General features: G+C 32.9%; 1 protein-coding gene across 1 annotated transcript in view; it reads right to left on the bottom strand.

The window, feature by feature from the left end:
• LOC115451548 (serine/threonine-protein kinase 10) overlaps positions 1–14360 on the bottom strand; it is a 35862-nt gene that overhangs the window by 20688 nt on the left and 814 nt on the right.

Genomic DNA, 14360 nt, shown 5'->3' with positions numbered 1-14360 from the left:
CCATATATAAGATTTTATTTATATAGTAGTGGAAACTACACTGAAATGATATACACTTAAATCCAGTCCACTGTATTTAATTCTAAATCCGTGAATATCTTATAACATAGTCATCACCATCAGCCACATTAAGTCCACGCTGAACATAGACTTCCCCTGATGATTTTCTGAGGAACCTCTCAATAGCACATTGCTTATAATTAACTAGGTTTTTCTCGCTACCAAAATCTATAAATGAATGTATATTTATATCCATAACTCCAACTATACGACATTGCACCAGTGTCAGCTATTTAAAGAATCTGATAAGAAAATAAAGATAAAATTGCCCTTGGATTATAATTGGCAAACATGAAGTAACGTTAAGGTAAAGACAGATATATACCCAAGATGCCTTAAATACTTTAAGGTAATAATATAGTACAACTTCAACATAATGTCAAATATCACGTGTCTGCGTACGCACTACTCGCACTGCGGCGGATGACGTCAACTTTCCTTGAGCATCCTTGCAGGGGATTCCATCGATAACATACAGTAGAATGCTGCTGGCGGCCTTGCGAGGTTATCTTGCGAGGGTACTTGTACCCAGACTGAACCTTTATTTAAAAATTACGTTATTATTTGATATATTATAATAGCAGCACGCTGCCTTTACATTTTACCCATAATCGCTGATGTCTCATCCTCTCAGTGGCCGTCCTGAGTCGAAACCGTGAGCCTTTAAAGGGTCGCCCTCAGCATGGTCACTTAAGGGCTCGTAGTGCCTAAACCACTCACCCGCAAGACCGGTGTGTTTGTACAAGCTGGCCCTGCCAGGCTAACAAGCGTAAGTCAAGTAAAAAAAAATACACTTTGATTTCGTGTACTGGGTACTCACTTCGTTGACTTTTTACAACAAAGAGATTGCCACCTAAGATTCAGCACAGCTATTTATGACAGAGAAGTAAGATCCAGTCGCCAGTACAGGGTCACCAGCGCCGCGGCATCACCCCAGCGCCGGTCGTCTTAACATTAGCATACTTAATTCTCGAGTTGAATACGAATTAGAAATCCGCCGGTACCGTTTGTCGAATTCCGTATTGATGGAGTTGTTTTATGGAGGTCGACGGAGGCGTGGCCGGCGAGGGCCCCGCTTTGCGCAAGCTTATTTCAAGATTGTATTCCTAAATAGGTATAAAGGAAACCCTTATGATAGTATTTCATAGTTCATTCGTATGTGTGGTCTAATAAAGTGTATCGTAAATTTTTTATACAAGACCATAGCAACAAGTATATAAAGTTTTTTGGCAATGCATATTTCATAATATATTTTTCGTATCCTGGATATCGTTTTGGTTAATGTATTATATTCTAATTCAATCTTTAAGTTGACAAGTCTCCACGCCACGCCCCTGATGAAATTCTAGAAGCCAAAGATCCATTTGCAAAAAGGATGTAATCAACACCGCGTTCAAGACTGTCTTACGCATTTTTGTTAACTAGTGCCTAGTTAGAGACGGATTATAGGATTGATCGAAGGCTCATGGTATATGCGACAGGTTTTGAAAATTGTTTGGAGGGTTTCTCATTTCCGTACCAAATAAGTCCACGGCAGTCTTTTAAATTTCTCTTTAGTATCAGAATTATGAACCCATGACAACTTTCAAAATATGATCTATACGTATATTGCAGTTAGAATGGCGAGATCGTCCGCCGGTGGCATGCAGTTGACGCCCAAAGGTCTAAATAAATGTTAACTGGCGAGTTGCGTGTGTAATGTCGTTGGTAAAAGTGATTTGTGTCAGAATTTATCTTATTGGTTGATACTGTCATTATCATATTATAGTACCTACGCCTTGCTTATATTTTGTAAAATTTTGAATGAGCCTTGTGACAGCTGTCAGAGTAACGAGTGTGGGAATATATTAAAACAACTATATCTATTCGATTTATTTATTTTGCTAAATCAAAAACCTATAATTTGTAATAAGGCGCGTAATAATTACTGCAGATGCATCAATAAAGTATGATCTTATTCCGCAAACTTTGTACCGTCCAAAAAGACAACATTTCAAGGCGTGATTTCAATAGCAACTGTCATAGAGCTCATCTTAAATTTGACGACATATAGCTAATCTACAACGAGATTCGTTTTTTTTTTTATAAATATTGTAATTTGACGATGTAGTAACATCACAAAATAAAGCGTTCCAATGCTAATTTTTAACGAATAGCTTATACGTCTCAAATAATTGTTTGCAATATTATTGTAAGAGGAATAAGTTATTCATTTATAGACCTCTTAACAAATGCCACTAAACTACAGTTTTGACACTTAAGTACTTTTTTTTAACTCAGCACACTATGAAGGAACATGGCTAGATAACTGGTTGAAAGATATCATAATTTCCTTCAAGTTTCAGTATCACGTCGTTTCTGAAGTCCTGTATCACAGGAGAAGAAACAAACGAGAGATTAATGCTAAAATTTTACTCTTTCGTCTGAATAACCGTTATAACTAACTAACTTTTAACTACTTAATACTTGACATTTTAGCCGGCTAACATGACAGCTACATGACAGTTACATGACATTATGCGTGTCACGGGAATATAACCTTATTATTTATTACATAATTAGGTTATTTTTCCGTGACACGCGTAATGTCATGTAGCTATCATGTTAGCCGGCTAACATTCCAATCATTCCGATGGCAAATGGGCTAATATAATTGGCGACACAGTTGTCAGTTCCAGTGCTAACGCGTGTACGCGACGCTAGAGCCATTAATGTCTAAATCACTTTCGCCGGCGACAGTACGCAGCGCCGTCTCGCGTGGTACGAAATACGGCCGCACGCGCCGTGACACGCTTTCAATTCTAACCTTTGTGTGCGTTTCGAATGTTTGCTGTATTTTTAAACTGCACCTCTTTACGCGACCGCGGCTTTCGAAGGTCACTCATATAGATTGATAGACATCGACAGATACTGCCGCTTCAAAGGACGTTTCATGACTTAGCAATATAACATCACAAGCAGTTTGGCCCCGAATAGTATTTAGGCATATGCAAATAAATATGACGAAAATAGCAGAATATTTAATGTGAACAAATGAGTTTCTTTATAACGACACGACAGGATAAAATATAGATAATATAATCATTATCACCATCTTACTTTAAAAAAAAGCCCTGTAAAGATATCAATATTTATTACTATTATGTAGTAAAGTATGTTTATTGGGTGTAAGGCCTCTCGTTTCATTATCTGTAGACTAAGTTCGCACATATTGTCTGAGTGAGTCATATATAAAATTGTAGGATCATATTTAACAGCTCGTTGGCCAAAACCATCATATATATGTGAAGATAATATGATAATGTTATAGGGGCCTTGCGGCCAACCTCCCCGCTGACGTCAAGCCTTTTGAATATTTAATTATATAGGTTTATTAGTTATTCATAAACTATTGGCAGAGATCGAGCGTGTTAACCACAGGGGTAAGCTTTGTAATTAGTTTTGCCACACTGTTGACAATTCTTAAACTTGTTCGAACAAAGCGGGATGATGCCGCTATCACAGTAACTGATGTAAAACTACCACTTGGCCCACATTCAGGGATTAATGCACCAATTATATGACACAGAAAAACGTAACAATAAAATCTAGGGGTTTAATCGATGAATGTTTTGTACATTCACAACACGCGCCCGCAAACGATTTGATTAAGCAAATGCATTCGACGCTGGCCGGTTTAACGGTGCACCACGCTACTTTTGATATGGGTGACAGTTTCTTGACGAGAACCACCTCACTCGGTTAGTAACACGCGTATATTTTTCCAACGGTTACCATGATTGCCACAACAGTTTTATATTTTAGGATGATGTGTATAATATTATTGGACAGTAGTACATTTGATTTCGTTAGAGATCGTGCGACAGAAACTGCGACTACAAATTATTTATTACTAGTTTTTGCTCGCGGCTTCGCCCGCATGGAGAAGTTTTGCGGGATATTTTTTTTATCGACTTACTTGATATGTATGGTTATATTATGTCCAAATTACACAAAATCATTATAAATTGTGACCTATGTGTAAATCTGTTGTATAACCAATATTACTGTAAAGTTTCATCCAAATCCGTATGCTAGTTTTATCTATATCTATACTTATAATAAATCTGTAGAGAGGACAATTCTGTACATGAAATATATTTCCAAAATAACTATCAGGGAGTGATTAGGGATCGATACTGATGCCAAAAATGCAATTAGTAAATTTTTTGTCTGTCTGTCTGTATAACCGTTATAGAAACAAAAACTACTCGACAGATTTTAACGAAACTTGGTACAATTATTTTTCATACTCCTGAGCTGGTTATAGTATACTTTTCATCACGCTACAATTAATAGGAGCAGAGCAGTGAAGGGAAATGTTGGGAAAACGGGAGAAGTTACTCCATTTTTTAAGCTTCCGTCGCGTGTGCAACCTTAATGGTTAAAAGTTCCTTCGATTTCACTAGGATCCCATAATCAGACCCTGACTGGACAATCGGACCACCTGTATACCACCATACATTAAAAAAACATCCCGACAAATTGAGCACCTCCCCCATTTTTGTAGCCCGAAATCCACGCGGGCGAAGCTGCGGGCGGAAGCTAGTTTATTAATAAAGTAATCATGATTAACTTTTATAATCGTGCAATAAAACCGCATCATACGATAGCTGATAATAGATATGATGTAAGCATGCATACAAAAATATGAGGGCAGTGGTACACCAAAAACACACCTTTCGCAAAGTGGTATAGGTAACCTGTTAGGATCTCAAAACAAACAGCATAGACACTAAAAGTATTTTTTTTAAATATCTTATCATAATTTCAATTCATTTATATTTGCAACATGCTATATACCGTCACCGCGCAAAGGCCATAATAGTGGTACTTAATCTCAAGGAATTTTCTACGTTCATTCTAAGCTTAACAAATTCCATTGTACAATCGGACAAGTTGGTGCTAGTACACTTCCAAACACATTTTGCTTGACCGGTCTAATGTCCCGAGATATTTAGACACGCCCCTGTCTCATATTTCACCAATTACGACAGTTTTGGAGATGTGCGAAAGGAACAGCAGATAACTATTATTGTTTACTTTAGTTGTATTTTACTGATTGACGACGCGCACGCAACTATTGAGTACCAGTAGTATTTTGCTCACAATTATTTTTTCGTTTACGGACACCGATATCTTGCCACTACGTAGACTTATGTTCGTTTACTGGACTCTTAATTACTTAGTCGCCGACCCGTCATGTGACTACTGCACCATGGATTATATATTCCGGGAATTAAATATTACAGTAAGTAAATCAGTCATACTATACTATATAATATTTTAATATTAATTTTAACTAGTGGATGTTAATATGCGTGGGAAAAATATCGTCAGGGCAGAGAACTAATAATTAAAATTTTGCAGTTTTGAGAAAATCGCGGTTTATGGCTTTTTTTTAATTATTGGTCATCATAATTAATTATATTTAAAGCCAACATAGACCACCTTTTTAAGCTCTTTTAAATATAATTATAATATTATTGAGTTTTGATGAATACTTATTCCTTTAATTGTGTAAAACAGACTTCAATATGCTACTTATTATATTTTTATATTAATCCTTAAGTTATCCTATCTATCGTGGGGTCAAATATCATTAGTCATTGTGTGTTTTTTTTGCCAAAAAAATTAACATAGTGCTATTGATCATACTTGTAGTAATCTATGTAGTATGTTATTTAAGTTGCTTTACGAATAATCAAATGTCAAAATATTGAAAAGAAATATAATTGGAAAACTTAAAAGTACTCAATGCAAAAATAAACTACTTCGACGGGTATACTCACTATACTTATAGGTGTTACCTATCTTTTCTTGATCTCAGTTAAAAATTCAGAGTTTTCGATATTGAAACAGCAGTAGCATTAAGCGTAACTTTTACCGTCAACTTTTAATAGTAAACTCTAATTTAATGTTGGGAATATATTAAGTCAGGCCGGTAAGCCTTTTAGTCCAGTCAATAAGCTCAAAAAGGTGTCAATTTATGTATTATAAAGATCCAAAAATATGAGTGATAGCTCATTCGATTTGGATAACATGACGTCTAGAAAAATAATCTTTAGTGTTCATTGGCACTTAAAAAATACAATTGTTATTAAGAGGATAAAGAGGTTCTTCGATAACTTAAAAAATAAGAAATAAGGAGGAAATTTCAATTTAAATCCTCCTTATTTAAGAAATAAGGAGGAAATTTCCAATTTAAAGAAGAAGACGCCCGAAATTCTATCTCCTTTATTAATAATTTTTATTTAATGCCAAAAATATAGACGAGTATAAATAATTTATGGATAGGCGATAATTTGTTTTTATTACAGTAATATTGCATAGCCAACATTTTTATTGCTGCACATGTGCAGTTTAAAAGTGTAAAGATTTCACATAAAAGGGTCTTTGTTAGAGGACGACATTTTTTATGTTTTTGTTAACCCCGGTTCCATGTCGACGCCTTTATCGGAAAGCGGCGTCCATTGTTTATTGAATTTAGACGAGTTTAAAGATTTTAAGTAGTGGTAATATGATTTCTTACTAGAGTAATTAACTATGTCGGCGCGTTTGTAAGATCCGCTTATAGACGTTTAAGTCCCACCCAGTTTAACCCAGAGGTTTCTGTTATTATTGTTTCTTTTACAACTACATAATATGTAGCACTGAATTAAAGTAGAATTACAATCCGATTTAATGCAAATTTGGGATTTTTATCTCAATAAAATGTGTGCAATTATGGAAAACAAAGCTGATTTTTTTTTACTTAATTTGGATTATTTCGTACTTGACCCACGTATTTTGTGTCGGCCGCACTGGCGTTCTGCTCCCATATAAATTTTATTATTTTGGCACTGTAGTCATTACGTTAAAATATTATTAGAATAATAGATTTTAGTAATTAATATATAATTTAATTGTATTACAGAGAACCACTGTCCCTCGATGTATACACTAGGATGCGGATGAGAGCTTCATCGCCAACCGATCCAGAGCGCACACTCTACTCAACCTGCCTGCTGAGCGTATCAAACTTGTAATGAATACAATTAAATCATATCACTGAAGTAACAAAAAAAATGTGTTTTATTTACATAGACTTTCTACGAAATTTCATTTTACATGTGTATCTCATTATTTATTGGTGTTGCAAATATATTATCTACTATATTCGATTTTATCTTTTGATAATTATATATCGTAGCGATATGTGCGTGAGCCTCATCGACTGTTTCACAAAACGAGCCTATTGAAATAAATCATTTTATTTGAAAGATTTGATTGTGAGATTTAAAAAAAATTATTTACTTTAAATATTACACTTAAAATGAACTCTGCAAATATAAACGTTATTACATTTGGAAGGCATCCCGAAAAAAGTTAAGTAATCAAAAATCTTGTTTAGTTATCTCTGAAAATAATTACTTACTGCAAATATTTTTTTTTTCAAATTTTCTTATTTTTAAAATTTTTCCCTTTATATCCGTAAATGATAATAATAACACTTACTTATGTAAAAAAAAAAACAGGTAGTTATATCTTTTGACGAATCGTGAAATTATTTGTATGAATTACTCAGCCATGACTTTTTTTTCTTATTTTTCTTATCAATGAAGGGTCTAAAATTATTATTTAATGACTCCAAGTTACTAATTTTTGGCACATTATTATTCAATAAGTTTGAGGTTGGTTGGAATTTATTCGAAACATAAAACCAGCGCCCATACAAAAAACGGACATGTCCTTTAAAAGTAAATAAAATGTTCAAAAAAAGCATAAAAACAATTGAGAAAAAAATATAATAATTTCTAATAATGAAACGAATAACAATAATTTATGATTATGTGAATGATTTAACGAATTAAATAAACTGTTTAAGTAATTTATATAATTCAAAATTCAATCATAATATGCAGCTATTAAATCGGTAAAAAAAAATCAATAACTGTAAGTTGATTATAGACTTTGGGTTTTAACTCAGCGAAAACTAAATAATTGGCTAAAGAAAGTAACTAAAATTTACAAACTGGACATGTGCAGAAATAAAATGTTAGCCTTGCAAATACTACTGTAATAAGAATTCAAATCTACGCCTACACTTATAATCTTTAAATGCCTCTAAATTCAATAGCATAACAATCGACTCAGTTTAACGATAAATGCGTCCACGTAAGACCGGTGTCAATACAAACATTGATAAAAAACATTTTTATGTGATATATTTATTCTTTTCAAACAACATCTGCAGCAATAAAAATGTTGGCCTTTCAATATTACTCTAATAAAAGCATATTACCACCTACACATAAAATCTTTAAACTCGCCTCAAATTCAATAAATAATAATCTCTGCATATCGATAAATAGTCCAATTAACTACTTCAAAAAGGTGTTAAATAGTTCAAATTAGGATGAAAAAAAGGTATTTCGTTATTAACTCAAAAACTATTCATATTTAAGATAAAAAAAGATCATTAAGAGGAAATAAAAAAAACAATATCTCCAAGAAGCTAATAATTTTAGGTCAATTATTTTAACTTTAATGTTAATACATAATATTTGTAAATACAGAGATTGGAATAAAATGTTATCGTCTAAGTTTTTGAAATAAAATAAAATAACAATTCAAATAATGAAATCTATTAACTATGATTTATTATTATAATATGAATTATTGAACGAATTGAATAAACTGAACAGTTTAAATTTTTACGATTCAAAATTCAATCATAATATTATGCAGCCATTGAATTTATTTAATAAATTAATTATAGACTATGGGTTTAAAGAGACCGAAAACTAAAAAACGGCTTAAAAAGTAGCTAATCATAATTTACTAACAAAATATAGTTGTGACAAATATGGCGGAAATTGCTTTAAAATGATTATTTTTTAATACAACATAAAGTTTGGTTTGTTAAAAGTTAAAAAGAAGGTAATCAGGCATATAATATGATATAAAATAATTAACATAATGTCGTTTCTTATTTGTTAAAAAAATAATGCCAAAAATTTAACAATATAAACACTGTAAATCGCGATTGTCTCCAAACTATAAAACTTTTGTTATTACGTTCCTTACGCCGACGATATGCATCTTACAAGTATAGGAATTATCGTCATAGCATAGACGTGCGCGCATCAATTTTAATTTCGTTTTCTATTATACACTCAGCAGCGGTTCGGTAGTGTTACGTAACGTCATTGCAGGTAGCCAACAGACTTACGACTGATATCGATCTATGCAATCGATCCCAAACCCCGCCTCCCAAACGTAGTAAAACAAATTTGCCAAGTTATTTTGACCCTTAGGGTGGTCGACCGCCAACTTTGCTGATTGTACGTAGTCATTTTCATTCATTTCTTGACGACGTTGCGTACGAGTATACGCTATACAGAAGGCATGTTGTGGTGCAAAAAGTTTTGTTATTCTCGATCAACCAGGTGTGCATTACATCTTAGTAGATTGGCAAAGTTATATGGAGCAAAATTAAATATTAATATATCATCAGCAATGCCATTTATGACCTTAATGCTACATCAGTGAGATGATTTTTAGCATAACAGTAGACTGTTAAGAAGTAGTGGATATAATATAAATATCTAAATAGACCAATATTAACGAGTCACCAGAAGTTAAATTCAGACACTGATTTAAAATTTAATTTCCCAAATCTAAACTCAAACTCCATTATGATAGCACTTCAGGGTTGTGAACCGTGAGGAATTTGGCTTTCTTTATAAGACCAGCAACCAAAATGTCTGCGAGATTTTCAATTAAAAAAAACGGACTACGTTTCTTGATATTAGAATTTGTGCCCTACTACATGATGAGAAAATACAAGTTAGAGAAAATTGCTTAAGAGCTAATAGCTTCGGAGATAAATGGTGTTAGTGTGTGTGTATGTAAACACAAACTTGAAAGACAGTTTCAAAGAAGTTTCACCGTAGTTTCAAACCGATGCAACATCGTAGTGTTGAACTTGACCCATTTCAGTGAAACGACGAGACCGGCGCTTGGTCCGAAGGCCATCCACAACATTAAATCCCACGCTGAGATATTTTCAACACTATGCAACAGTTTTTAAGTATAATTCATTTTGACGCCATTATGAAAGAAACGCAGGCGGACGTAAAACTAATTTCCCTGGAAAATAACATAAACATTTCGACGACGCGACGCTTTGTAGGTATTATTATGAAAATTCTGTGTATAGATTTAATAGGGGTCTCCGTAAAACTGTTTTTTTTTTGTCGTCACGGAAACAACTATCAATAGATTGAGCTAGAAGAGAATTAAACACTAGCATCTTTAACAGATTAGATTTCGAAGTACGAATATAAGAGATATTTGACTCCATACGGGGCAAACAAAAATCCATGTATTTTCAAACTTAGGCATGGACAAGCACACAAGTCATTTTCAAAAGAACCAAGTAATGACAATTAATTTGCCCTGTTTCAGAACGGTTTTCAATGGTTCCACTGTAGATAGTTCTCTAACAGATGATAACACAAAAACAATCCATAACTCTTACGAAGACGCTACACCATCACCACATTAACAGTGGTAACTAAATGAAACCAGTCATTAAACGAAGCGAGAAACCCTATCAGTATAAAAAAACACCTAAAACTACTTTAAAAAATGTATCACAGTATGTTTTTTCAGTTAGTTCTCGAAATAAACAGTTCGTTTGCCAAAATCAAGTAAAACTAGTGCTTTATCAAACCCTGATGATCTAACACAGTTACATGTTTTCTTTTAACCGTTTTATTGTCTATCTACAATGCCTACATGACAATGATGACAACAGATTTACGAAAATAAAGCTTTGCAGACAAATAATCGTTCCAGTGGACGCTTCGAACCGTTGTTTTAATTTCATTTTCTATACGATTGAATGACAAGACAAGGTATCCGCTTATAATAATAATAATATCAGCCCTGTATTATATATTGCCCACTGCTGAGCACGGGCCTCCTTTACTACTGAGAGGGATTAGGCCTTAGTCCACCACGCTGGCCTAGTGCGGGTTGGTAGACTTCACACACCTTCGAAATTCCTACAGAGAACTTCTCAGATGTGCAGGTTTCCTCACGTGTTTTCCTTCACCCTTAAAGCGAACGATAAATTCACAAAGTATACACACATGATGTTAGAAAAGTCAGAGGTGTGTGCCCTTGGGATTTGAACCTGCGGACATTCGTCTCGGCAGTCCGTTCCACACCCAACTAGGATATCGCCGCTTTTTCGCTTAGGTATCCGCTTGCTTGATGATTATTGTCAAGATTACCCAAAACTTAACACCGCAACATGCTCGACAATCTCGAGACATTGAATATGAAGTCCCGTAATTAGATTTAACGCAATTTCCTTGCAGATTAATGCTGCTTGGCGACAGGAATAGACGTTGCTGCGGGACTCTCGAATACGCGATACCTATTTGGGTCATGTGTTATTACTAAAAACGCAGTTACACAAATTATGGTGACATTGTAATATTTTATTTCATAGGAACATGCTGATAAACATATCCTGTTTGTGAATGTTACAAAGGCCATAATATGCCTAACAGCTTTATTGGACAAATATAATATGAATCACTATTAAAAATACGTTCATTAATATCAAAAACTTACACTTATTTAGTACCATCAATATTAAAGAGAGTATTGCAAGTGTGTTTAATATTAAATTACTTAACAATTTCCTCTCTATGCTAGCAATCAAAATTTATGTCATAAATAAACAGTAATTATGATGTTAATGATGTCTAGCAAATACCACAAAGTTGGGTTCATTTAAAGGGTTATGGTCGAGACCTTTGGATTAGAAAACACGGTTTCCTTTCTTAAATGATATTATTTAATATTGGTTGACATATCTTGATGAATAATTTGCATTTAAAGTTCTGTAAGCTATATTTATCATGTCGCTCAATTTGAAACACTTTTATCATATTGGTATCAAACCCATTTTTAATACAGAGTTTATTATAATTATATATTATGTTTCGTATTGAATCAAAATCTTTATATAACAACCTTTTAATTTTGGATATGTGGCTGAATACAAAATATTCAGAAGTCCTTCAAAATAGGAAGAGCCGCGGCGTAAATCGAGTACCTAAACATACAATACTTTATCAGATAAACGCATCTCGATCTGTATCGGGGCCGCGAACAATTTTATCAACACTTGACATATTATACAAGACGTTATCTCGCATTTCTTATATCCCGCATGTCGATAGTAAACGTAGTGACGTTTACTATCGACATGCGGGATTACGGGCAAATAGTATAATAGACATGTTAAAGAATTGTGAGTCTTTAACATGTCTATTACACTATTATCACATGTTAGAACAGTCTGTATGAAGCAACGAATATCCATTAAAAAGCAATAAAATCACTAAGAGCTATATTATGTCTTATGGGCATAGGGCATTATATACATGGAGGCGAAGATGGCCTGTACATGATAGGATAACTAAACCCAACTTTAAATTTGGAACAGACAGATTGTTGTAAAATGTCTATGAAATATTAGTAAGAAGTGTCGGTCAATGCCTCTTAATGTTTGTATAACATGTTTTACATTAGCTGCACATGAGCATACTAATAGGATACTATCTAGCAATATATTAACAATAGTCTTCATAAAAATATAGATGGTTATAAAAACTTGATAGAAATGTTGTATACCTAACATTACTTAATAAAATTATACCTGAAAACTATTGAAGCTCGTCATAAGCAGGAATTGAAAGGTTTTATAGCATATTAATGAGTAAAATTATCTGTGCAGCACTAATTGGCCTCTAGCTGTTCCGTTGTTATCATGTTTAAACAATCAACAGAGTAGGCTGTGACATCATTGGTAGGAATCTGTAGTTAGTAAAATAAGGGCCAGATGAATAATTAATTTACAAAAACTTTAAAGTGATGCCATTCAGTGATCTACAAAATTGATACAGTTTTGATTTCGTCCAAGTCGGGGTACATAAGAGCATTCTTGAAAAATCCCTAACTGAAGAAAAATAAATATATTCCTTCATATTGTTAACAGTTAATTATTTATCCTGGATATTTTTTTACATGGGGTGAGGTACAGGCCAAAGCTATAGTTAAAAAATATGTGCATATTTATCTTTCCTTATTACAATTGATGTAAAGAATTAAAAAATTTATATACAAAAATCATTATTATTAAATATATCTATTACAAAATATTTCTATAATAAATGCCTTCCTACTTACATTTATGTAAATAACAAATAGGTTTTTTCCTCATTTATGGTGACCACCTATTAATAACCGGTTATTAATATCAATTAAATGACAAGGTAATTATATTTCAATGGAATTTGGTCTATCCCTCATTGGATTACATTTGTGTAGTATCATACTTTTTTACAGTTTGAATAGCAGTACATCAAAATCGGGTTGTTGTGCCAGTGAGAAATACTTAGTTGAATTGTTAACTTTAGTCAAAATATATGTATTTTACATGTAAAATATATAGCCACCATCCATATCCATCCTAAACATAGTCTAGTTGTAAAACAATATATAAACATTCATCAATTATCAAAAAATAAGGGGAAAACATGCAATAAAACTAGTGTCAGTTTACCACCACTTATTTCAGTTGGCGACCACTATCATAGTATACTATGCTATAGTGTGTTAGATTGCTATGACTATTTAAACATTCAGGGATAGCTGTATAATTTATATACATTTTTTATTAGGTTTGTCTTTTAATCAAACATAATTAAATGTCAAGTAACAATAATTACATATAGTATTCAATGATATATATATTTTTTACTAATAAACATTTATTGAGCATCCTTTTTATTTTAGGCTAAGGGGTATATAAAAACTTAGTCAAACATTATGCAAGAACTACTCTTTACCATTTAAGGTATACTCAGTTATTATTTTGAAATAAGTAGTTGTAAGCAAGTAGCTGCTTACAGTAGTTGGTCAGGAAACTAGTGTAATGACTATATAAGAGGATAGTCAATTATGACCAGATAACAAGCAACTACTGAATAAAATATTTAAGAGCATTTTATTTTATATATAAATGTCTGTTCAAGAATTAGTGACTATGATGTTTTCCTTATAAATAAAATATTATTATCCTACACTTGTGTTGTGTCTTATTTTTATCCTTGTCAATGACTGAATGAATTTAGTATAATACATGAAGTTAAAGATAATATGAATAACAATATTTTGTAACAATGAGAATAATT

This window comes from Manduca sexta, chromosome 26 (genome assembly GCF_014839805.1).
Source record: "Manduca sexta isolate Smith_Timp_Sample1 chromosome 26, JHU_Msex_v1.0, whole genome shotgun sequence".
Classification (NCBI taxonomy): domain Eukaryota; kingdom Metazoa; phylum Arthropoda; class Insecta; order Lepidoptera; family Sphingidae; genus Manduca; species Manduca sexta.
Note: the sequence above shows the minus strand (reverse complement) of the source record. Positions and strands in the feature narration are given on the sequence as shown.